The sequence below is a fragment of the Pteropus vampyrus genome, unplaced genomic scaffold (assembly GCF_000151845.1).
Source record: "Pteropus vampyrus isolate Shadow unplaced genomic scaffold, Pvam_2.0 Scaffold45, whole genome shotgun sequence".
Lineage (NCBI taxonomy): Eukaryota > Metazoa > Chordata > Mammalia > Chiroptera > Pteropodidae > Pteropus > Pteropus vampyrus.
In genome coordinates this window covers 3,137,649-3,149,005 of record NW_011888826.1, presented here as the reverse complement: position 1 = coordinate 3,149,005, position 11,357 = coordinate 3,137,649, and positions in this window count along the sequence as shown.

Here is an 11,357-nt window from a genome sequence, read left to right as displayed (position 1 = left end):
CAGAACAGCAAAAAGAAAAAAGAATTAAAAAAAAAACAAAACGAAGATAGTTTAAGGAGCCTGCGGGACAGCATTAAGATACCAACATTTGCATCGTAGAGGTACCAGAATGAGAAGAGAGAGAGAACAAGGAATTGGAAACCTATTTCAAGAAATAATGATGGAAAACTTCCCTAACCTGGTGAAGGCAGTAGACATACGAACCTAGGAATCTCAGAGAGTCAATCAAGATGAACCTGAAGAGACCCACACCAAGACACTTCATAATTAAAATGCCAAAGGTTAAAGATAAAGAGAGAATCTTAGAAGTAGTAAAAGAAAAGCAGTTATCTATAAGGGAGCTCCCGTAAGACTGAGCTGATTTCTCAACAGAAACTTTGCAGACCATAAGGGATTGGCGTGAAATATTCAAAGTGATGAAAAGCAAGGTTACTGTACCCAGCAAGGCTATCATTTAGAGTCAAAGATAAAGAGCTTCCCAGGCAAGAAAAAGCTAAAGGAGTTCATCAAACCAAAGCACTATTACAAGAGATGTTAAAGGGGCTTCTTTAAAGAAAAGAAGAAAGAAAAAGATAAAAATATAAATAATAAAATGACAATAACCACATATCTATCCAAAATTACTTTAAATGTAAATGGATGAAATATTCCAATAAAAACACATAGGTAGCTGAATGGAAAAGAAAACAAGACCCTTACATATGCTGCCTACAAGAGACTCACTTCAGATCCAAAAACACACACCAGACAAAATAAAGGGATGAAAAAAGATACTTCATGAAAATAGAAACAAACAAACGAAACCTAAGGTAACAATACTTATACAAGATGAATTAGACTTTCAAATAAAGACTATAACAAAAGACAAAGAAGAATCCCATATTTCCACTTTTGGATAGTTATCTGAAGAAACTCAAAAAACTTATTTGAACATATACATCCACATGTTCACCGCGGCATTATTTATAATAGCTAAGATATGGACGCAACCTAAGTGTCCATCAATAGATGAATGGATAAAAAAGAAGTGGTACATATATACAATGAACTATTACTCAGCCATAGAAAAGAATGAAATCTTGCCGTCTGCAACAACATGGATGGTATTATGCTGAGTGAAGTAAGTCACACAAGGACAAATAGAATATGATCTCACTTATATGTGGAACCTAAGAAACAAAACAAACAAACAAACAAAACAGAAACGCACTTATTAAATACAGAGAATAAATTGATGGATGCCAGATGAGAGGGGGTTGTGGGGATGGGTTAAATGGGGAAGGGATTAAGAAGTACAAATCAGTAGTTACAAAATAGTCATTGGGATGTAAAATGCAGCATAGAGAATATAGTCAGTAACATTGTAAACTATGTATGGTGTCAGATGGGCACTGGATTTATGGAGGTGATTATTTCATATGTTATATAAATATCTAATGACTACATTGTACACTTGAAACTAATATTGTATGTCAACTGTAACTGAAAAATAAAAAAAATATTAAAAAGATAAAAATTGACCATATGACTTGGAAAACAAACAAAAAAATTCAAAGCACATTTTAAAATCCTTTTTGAGGGGTGAGGCAGGCCCGGGAGGGCAGGCAGGCCAGCAGGCTGAGTGGCATGCCAGCGGTGGCCTCCGCCCAGCTGCCACCAGGGCTCCATCTCGTGGATATCACGCTACACACGCAGTGGACATCATGAGGAGGCTCTTCTCCCTTCAGCGCGAGGCTTGTGCACTGTAAAGAAGAGAAGATGACAACGTCAGTGAGGAGGGTGCAGCGTCTGTCCACCTGGCCAACCTGGCCAAGCTGGCCATGCCCGGGTGCTGGGCGCGTCGGGAGCGCTGTGCTGGGCTCCTATGCCTGTCAGGCCTCTCCTGTCACAAGACTGTGATCCTGGACTTTGCGGCCTTGAGCTCCTCCAATGTAGCACCAGGATGCTCACGGCCGTGGAAGGCTCTGGAAAGCTGGGGTGTGCGGCATTCTCCCACGGGGACCCTCAGCAAACCCGGGAGGTGACAGCCACTTTCGCAGTGTGGCTCCTCCAAGGCCCCGGACAGCGGCATAGCCGGCGGTCAGGCCCCAATCACAGTTGTCCTGGGACTGAGGCAGCAGGTACACAGTGGACACGATGGCGCCACCACCTTCCTCCCAGGCCTTCAGGAGGTTTAATGAGATACTGCGTGGAAAGCGCCCCTGATCCTGCCTGGCCCACCGGGCGTGCTCCACTGGCCATGCTCCATCAGCCATCACTTCTCTCCCTTTCCGGTGTGGCCTCACGTTCCGCCCTATAATGGATTCCCTCCCCCGGATCGTGTTTGAGCAAACCTGAGAATTACCCTGAGTCTGTCACCAGCAGAATCGTCCTTGGACAACTGTGGTCAGCTGTCACCCTTGGGGAACAGAGCAGGTGCCTGTTTGTCCTTCCATGTTGCTAAGAGTCCACTCAGCCTCACCCCTGCAAAGGGGCCCGGGGCCCTCTGTGGGAAGCAGTTGCCACCTCATCACTGAGCACCTTCCCTCTGGCTTCTGTAGCTCCTTCTTCAAAGACTCAAGGGCCTTGAAGTTCAGAGTGAGGCTGCAGATTGCTTCAGCAAAGGGAGGGATTATTCCAGGTTAAAAACCAGCCACAGTCTCCTGTCAGCTCCCCAGCCCACCACAGCCACCTGTCCACTTCACATCCCAACCGAAATAAAGAAAGAAAACAAAATCCTTTTTGAGCCTACGTTTTCTCATATATAAGATAGTATATATCTCGTAAAGTTTTATTAATATATTATTATTCTTTTATTATAAAAATATAATGCAATTTTAAATGACTAGATTATTTTTCTTCAGTCACATTGATAATATTTCTTTGGGAAAGAAGCATAAATCTGTATGATTGCACAAGGTAAATCTGATTTCTACCCTGAAGCTAGTGTTAAAGAAAAAATGGTCAGCCTTTTCCTATTTATTCCCAGCCTTGGGATATATGGCTTGACCTGACTGCTCAATTTTGACCCATCAGCTGGCTCTCTGTTCTGTAAATCTGACCAGTAAGATTAGGGTTTTTGGAGTGTGAGGTGGAATATAGCTTTCTAATTTTATTGCTGACTTTTGCTGTTTAAAGATCTTGAAACTAAGCCTCAACTTCTTAGATCAATTCTTCTTTTCTTCCTTTCTTAACAAATTATAAACAAATTAAACTGGCTTTCTTAATTTCATAACTGGGGAAATTGTAAATCTTTCCTCTCTAAATCCAAATTTTTGGCTTGACAAGGACTTCCTCTTAGTTTTAAAATAGAGGAACAACAGACAAAACAAAGCCTCAAACTGACCGGATTGTGAGGTATCATATGAAGTAGTATTTGGAAAAGGCCATCACTAATTTTATTTTAAACCTATCACTTCTCCCCAAACCAAGTATAATAAATTTCATGTCAGAGGCTCTAAGTCTAAGCATTTGAAATGGGTTGACAGCAAAGTGTTCATAATTTTGAGAGTGAAATTGCCAAAGTGCAGAGCTTTTTATTAACACTCCGGAGTCTTCTTTGTCTTAGTTTTTAATCTGGGGAACAAAGCATCTTGAACTTAGCACAGATCTCCTTTATTTGGTCTGGTGACGCTTCCTCATTAATATAGTTAGACTCTAAAGTTAATTAGAACACCTAATAAATACTTCCTCCCACCCCAAATCCTTGTGGTCTATTATAATTAATGGTTATTTTGTTTATTCATATTAATGCTGTTGGAGAGTCCTCTGTGCTTAGACTCAGGATAATTTTTCTAGGTTATATTTAAACATTTTACAAGAAAATGTTTTTCCTAGATGGAATCTTACCTGGAAGAATAACCAACCAACCAACCAACCAACCAACCAACCAACCAACCAACCAACCAACAAAAAACCTGATAAAATAAGAGCTATGTGGCTGGAGCAGTGTGAGGAGTCGTGGATCCCAACTTTCTGGCTCTTATCTTTCATCTGATTTCATATATGAACACACTAGTCTGTCCCATATTTAAACAGTAACATTTTTCACTCCTTTAAATACTTGTCTATTCAGGACAGTCCATTTAAAGATAGCAGTTGTTCCTTGACAGATTGCTAGTTTTATTTCTCAGGCTAATAAGTGAGCTTTGAGAATTTATTCCACTTTTGTTATTCTGGAGAAATAGGTGAGGAACTAAATTGTTCACAGTTGTTCTTGCCTTTGATTTTGGTCAGGAACTAGTCAGAATTGTCAAATGAATTGACTATATATCCCAGTTACTGATATTTACACATTACTTGTAATTTAATACAATTGTGAGATTCAAAAACCAGGAGGAAAGACAGTCTACTGAGAGATTAGATAAGTATAGTTTAAAGAGGAATATATTTTACTTTCTTTCAGACCTCAAAAAAAATGTACACTCATGAGTCGAACTACTTTTAGATGAGTTAGAATCCTACTCCTCTGATTCTATTTGCTGAAGATGTGGGTCTATAGTCACAAGCGGAAGTAGTCTCCAGAGTGGTCCTGCTCTATAAGTACTGTCATAAGGGAAGGTTTAAAGCCAACTACTCTAAAATGTTTTAGATCAACTTTTATGAGAAATATCCTTCGAAACTTAATTAGCTGATAGTCAACAGTTATGTATAGCTGATCAACTTGTTTAGATACTCAAGGGCACATTTTCCAACTAATTTTGCCCTGGAGATTTTAATAGGACACCGTTTAAAATTAATTGTTTCATGGGTTCATCATCGAGATTGTTATTTTTTAAGGCAGAGGTGAGGCATGTATAAATACCTTACATGTTATTTTTCCAGGCCAGATGACGTCAGTGATATTCTCCATTGTGAAAAATTGGGACTCAGCCCTGAGGCAGGCACAGAAGTCTTTCTAAGGAATACTGGCCCTAACTTAGGAATATTCCTCCTTGTCCATCTTCTAGTCTAACATAAGTCTGATTATGTTTTTGACTTTTATAAGATGATTCAAAGCTCCTAAAAACATATAGCTCTTTTAAAATCCTGCAGCAAGAATATGTACTCTGGGCTCTTGTTAGCAAATATAACATTGAACATAACCTACTTCTCTCTATAGCTCGATTTATGGCAGAAAGAGGGATTCACTGGAGGACTTGTAGTTCATCCATCCTTCCTAGGTTTGTGTTTCACAAGGTGTGGTCTGTGGGTCATCAGCATGGACTCACTGAGGAATTCCTTAAAAATGCTAACACCCTGCCAGCACTGTGTAACTAAAATCTGAATCTCTGGAACAGGGCAAAGAAGCCTGCAATTAAATGAGCAGTGTTCGAGTCTGAATTGCGACCCCATGCTCTCCGCATTCTAAATCTACCTGGGACCCAGCCAGATCACAGGGTCATTTTTACTAAACTGTGTTCTGGCGTTAAGCCCTCAGAGACCTTGGAAGGAGCAGTCGTGTAGAGACCAGCATCCAATTTTTCGAGGAGCCAGGGCTGTTATACAGGCCCTCTCTGGCCTCCGCCATCAGAGGGAAAGCTGGCGGACGGTGCAATGTGGCCCGGGTGCTGCTCCGCATCATCACTGGCGCTGCATCCCCGCCAGGCGCGGGAGCAAAGGAGCACTCACCTCCCTCTTTGGCCGGGACTCATTTCCCCTTTTCTTCCCCGTTGGGTCTCAAAAATTTCTAGTTCCTTTTTCACTTCAAACATTTTATTTTAATCTTAGAATAGAAATGCAACATTGTTGTAGCTATTGTAGAAATATTCCTTAGGATGTCATCCACGGTGTCACTCAATGCATAGTACATCATTCAGTTGACTTGCCTGAAAATGTCCCTGTAATGAAGGTGATTTTCCACTTCTTTCTCACCTCCCATTTCATAATGACTCAACTTTCCTGCTTATCAAAGAATGGCATACTTCTCTTCTATCCCAAGTTTTACTATAGCACATTGCTCAGGAGCGTTAAAGCCTTCACACAAAGGGATCATTTGAAATACCGATGTGGGTCCAAGGAAGTGATAGACTCTAGTGATCATGTAACAGTTTCTTTTTAGGTCAAGTGGTTTCCATTTCTGAGCTTACAACAAAATTGAAGGAGAACTTGATTGAATTGTCAGCTAATAGATCATTTTAAAATAAATTTTGAGAATATGTAACCATGCTCTATGTTGGGAAACATAAAGACAGAGAGAACTCTGCAGTTGAATGACGATGCTATACTAAAATGCCTTCATTCTCATCTACTTATTTAGGTGAGTAAGCGTTTTGGCATTTTCATCTATTAAGAAACAAAGTCAGGATAGAATTAATGCTGTGCCCTATGTTATTTTAGCAGTAAATTGTAGTCATCTAAAGATATAGAAACTCATCAGCAAAAATCTGTGCAAAATCTATTAAGATAAATATTTCTATGTTTTCTTTTCCTATTCATGTAATATATTTGATCATTTTCCTCAATGGTATACTACTAATATTTGTAATGGTAATTTAATCCACACAAAACAATTTAGGTCTTTTCAGTTATAGGAAATAAACAACTAATTTGAAATGTTAACTTTCATTCACTTAAGGTAATCAATAAAAAGGCTTTCAAACATAAAAATGTACTGTATACTTGAAACTAATTAAAATTAATTAAAAAATTTAAAAATATATTAAATTTGAATAAAATTTAATGACAGAAGTGGAATGGAAATCTAACTTTAAGGACAAAATATAAACATTAACAAAGGATAAGATAAATATAAGTATAAAAAGAAATAAATGAAGTTCTAGTATTTTCCTCCTGAACCTCAGTAAATCATCTTGCACAGGCCCTAGTGCAAATGTACCCAACCCACTTTGGAGGGTCCTGCCACAATTCAGTGAGCAGGTGTGTCTCCTCCACATGCTAGAGGAAGGCAGGTGAGTGAGGCCGATACAAGATCATACTCCTGCACAACTCACTGCCATGCGTTGCGTGTTCCACGCACATTGACCTTGTAGTTATTAGTTAGTTTTTCTTTCTTCACTGCAAAACAAAAATGCTTTCCAAATACTAACCAATAAAAAAATCTTATCTCTTCTCTCCAGATGGTGAGGCCTAAAAATACCAAGACACTTTTCTGAAATATTAAAAGTTAAAGGAAGAAAGAGAAATAGGGTTCTTGAGTTCTCATTAGACTATGATTTGTGACTACAGGTGTGAGGAGAGGTATATAACTTGAAGGTTTTAGCATTATGGTTTATTGTGACTTGTTAAAACAGCCTGCTTGAATAACAACCTCTTTCTTTTGACATTTCCTAGAATTGCCTTTCAAAACAGGCCTGCAAAGTCTCATCCACGCTTCACCCAGTTTCTTCAGTTGTAACAGGGTACTGAACTATATAGAACGATATTGAAATCAGAATTCCGACAGGGGTACATGCCTACAAAATAGACTTTTCCATTAGATGTATTGGCTACTCCCTTCACTTTCTGGAGCTCAAGTGAGGTGATCACTACAGAGGAAGTCAGGGGAACTGTAGGGGGATGTGGAAGGAAGGGTGAGCAGTGACAGTGGACACGTTTTGCTGATTCAGATGCCTTCATCCTATCTAAGCCCTTGTGATCCCCCAGGACACAAGCACCTGTAAATTTAGGGGCCAGTAGCTGTCCTGTCCAAGAGAAAGAGTTAACATCACCTCCACTGTGGCCCTGTTGACACATGTGTAAATCCTCGACTTTCAGAAGGCCAGAGTGGAGAATGGGGATCTGGGAACTGATGACGTTTCTGTTGTATTCTCCTTGAGATATAATTCACACCCCATAAAATTCATTTTTTTAAGGTATACAATTCAGAGTTTTTCAGTGTATTCTCAGAGTCGTGCAACAATTACCACTATCTAATTCTAGAATATTTTCTTCTTCTCAAAAAGAAACTTCATGCCTATTATCAATCGCCCCTCATTTCTCCCTTCTTCCAGCCCCTGGTGACCATTTCTGTCTCTATGGATTTGTCTAATTTTTCTATTATAGACGTTTCATGTAAATGGAACCATATCATATGTGACCCTTCGTGTCTGGCTTCTTTCGCTGAACATAATGTTTTCAAGGTTCTTCCATGTTGTAGGAGTATTTTGTTCCCTTAATAACTAATATTTCCTATAAGTGTACCACAATTTGTTTATCCATTCATCGGATGATGGACATTCGGATTGTTTTCACTTTTTGGTAATACTGCTATGAATATTTGTGAACAAGTTTTCTGTTTTTAAAATTGCATGTTATTGAGAGCTCATTCTAGTTGAGCAACGCTGATAGGTAGGCTAGTCCAAATCCATTTATGCTAGACATTACATTTGTCTGGCTATTCCAGAAGCCATCGAGGATTAGGAGAAAGAAATAAAAGAATCTGTTTACTTTATTGTGTATCAAAATGTGAAGCGAAGATGTTTATTTGCCTGTCTCATCTACATATTTTCAAATCACCTTTAGAAATTTAGGTCAAAGATGATTATTCATGTCATGGCCATAGCGATTGTGTTTCAGAAATGTCTCCTCATATATAAGGTTGTTTATGGTTTGACTGCAACCGAATTAATAGCCCAATAGTTCCCAAACTGAATGCTGAGGTACCGCAAGAAGGTCATAGGGACGCTGCAGGAATATTTTAAAATTCAAGTTCAAGGTACTCAAAAATAGGTACTACTAGTTAAGAATAGATTACAGCTTCAGCATTAGATATTCTAACAGATGTTAGATACATTCTTTTATAGTAATATCTTTATGAAGCTAGGATTTGGGCAGTAGCTCTGATAAAAGGCAAGTACTGCATGAAAGTCAGTGTGGGACAGGAAGTAGAGATGGCCGTGTCCAATCCGGTTTAAAGGTTTCAGACGTTGTGTAGTGCCCAGATGACACACACATCCTCTAAATAATTCATTATGGTTATTTAAGAATGAAGAAAACAAGTTTTTTCTTTGTTGGGACTTAAGTTTTATTTGAACATAACTACTTAATAAATGGAACTTTTAGGTTTTTCTTTTAGCCTCAGGGGTACCATGAAAATTATTGAGATATAAAGGTTGCAATAAACCAAGAACTTTGGGAACCTTTGTTTTAGTATTTTTTTTCCCCTTAATTTCTAATCTTTGCTTTACTCAACTCTCATGATCTCTAAAACACGTCCCATCCGTTCATAGGGCCATGTCTTTGCATGTGTCTCTTTAACTTGGAGTTCCCCCTTTCCATTTTTTCCCTAAAAAATTTTTGTTACTCTTTAAGACTCCAATATGCAAATATCCCCTCTTCTGGGAAGCCTTCCTAAGCCTTTCCAGGTATAATTGGTTGCTGCCCTCACAATATCTAGTTTCTTCTTCCACTTTTATGCCCAATGTGGGACTCTAACCTGTCCGAATCACTCCACCTCCTCGCCCTTTCTGAGTTTCACAACCACGGAAACCATATCTTGGCACCTCTGTACCCCCAGTGCCCATTGTGAGTGGCTGGTTAATTGCACGAATGACCTGAATGATCATACAGCTACTTACCATCTTTCGATGAGGAGTCAGCTTTTCCTTGAAAGCAATTTACGGAGAAGCCATTGGAGTAAAAATTGTGGCCATTTCAATTTCCTGACTACAACCTCAAAGCACATGTGAAACACGAAAGTCATGCCAATCCAAGATCTTCATTTTAAATGATAGAGTTCATGTCAAGTTCAGCCTGAATTGGGCTTAAGCAAAATAAAATTGATAGCAGATGAAAGCTCAACAGGTTTCAGAATGATTATATACTTGTTATGATGTTCTCACTAATTGGAGCACTAGCTCAATGAACCTCAGCTTCTGGAACTGCTACTGGGGTAACTGGCAGATACATCTGTTTGGGATGAATCTTCATATTTGCTCGTTTGCCAAAAATGTAAAGTAGAACCCTGAATTAGTTTCAGTTCACTTAATCACTTCCAAGCTGAAGAATCAGCTGAATATATTATGATTCTTCTCCCTCCCCTCAACATGCCAAATTTCATCCATAAGTGAACATTAAAAAAGGCAACTTAAAAGCAGGCTGTCTGGAATGGTGACGCACAGACACACATACATCCTTCGGATGAATGCATATTACTCTCATTTATCTAAAAAGGAACCGAGTGCTCACACCAGAGAGGAGACTGATAAAAGGAAACTCTTTAGAAGCTCTCATTTTCAAGAGTAGGGTGAAACTTGTATTTTCCTAAAGGAAGGGCCCTTTAACTCATATTTCATTCTCTTTGGTGATGTGTGCATTTCTAGATAAGTATTTGCTTCAGGGTTTCAAAAGTTGTGCTTCTAACAGAATTAAAGTTTAACCTTCATTAGTCCCAGTGGTGTTCTCTCCAAAATAACTTCTGTCACAGGACTTTAATGCCATGTTCATGTTATATTATCATGGTTCTTAGATTATAGTAATCCTCCAATCCCTTAGATTCAGTATAAAGCAATTTCATATTATATTGTACTTGGCAGACTCAAGTTATCTTCAAATGTTCTACAAAAATAAAACTATCAGTCCACAGAGCAGTCACCATCCTGTGGAGATGAAATGTGTTATAAAGAAAGGCTTCTTTTCCACTTCAAAACACCAGTTGGAACAATGTCTCCAATTACTTCTCTTGGTTAATATTTATTTAATCTTTATTTCAGAGCATAAGGTGCAGTAAGTGACCGAGTTACCTTTGAGATAGAAATTTATTTCTAGAAACTGTCCTCACCTGCAAGGCCAGCTCCACCATGCTTGGCAGGGGGGCCCTCCCCAGGCCCCTGTCTGTTTCATTGAATTGCCCCAAGTATCAAGGATCAACTGTATCCCTATTATGTGCAAGATGCTTTCCTGGAAACTGTGTGTTCAGCTATGAAGAAGACAGACACTGTTTTTGCCCCTAGGAGTTTATAATCTAATGAGAGACATAAACGAAAGTAGCAATCTATAAAAATCGAGATCATAATAAAATGATGATATGGTTGAAATGAGGTGATGGGAAAGTAATAATTTCTGGATATAGGGAGAGTGCTGGTGGTCAAGGAAGACTTTTCTGAGGAGGTAGCATTTAAGGTGAAGCCAAGGATGAGAAGGTGGCAGACTTGAAGAGACCCAGAGGAATAACACCACAGGTAGAGGGAACAGGAAGTGTGAGGGCCCTGAGGACTGAGCAATGCTAATCTCTTTCCCTCTGCCCCTCACCTCTATCCTGTCTCCCAACAGTGCTCCCAGTACTTTATTTCCATTCATTTTTCATGTATATAAATTGACCAAGGTTTCCGTCTGGTAGATACCCTCAATGAGCCAAAAGTGTCAGAGTTATCCAAAGAGCCAGCCATACCACATATCCAGAAGGCAGGGGTTTTAACAAATTATATGAACTAATATTTGAATTTGTGAAAACTAAGAAC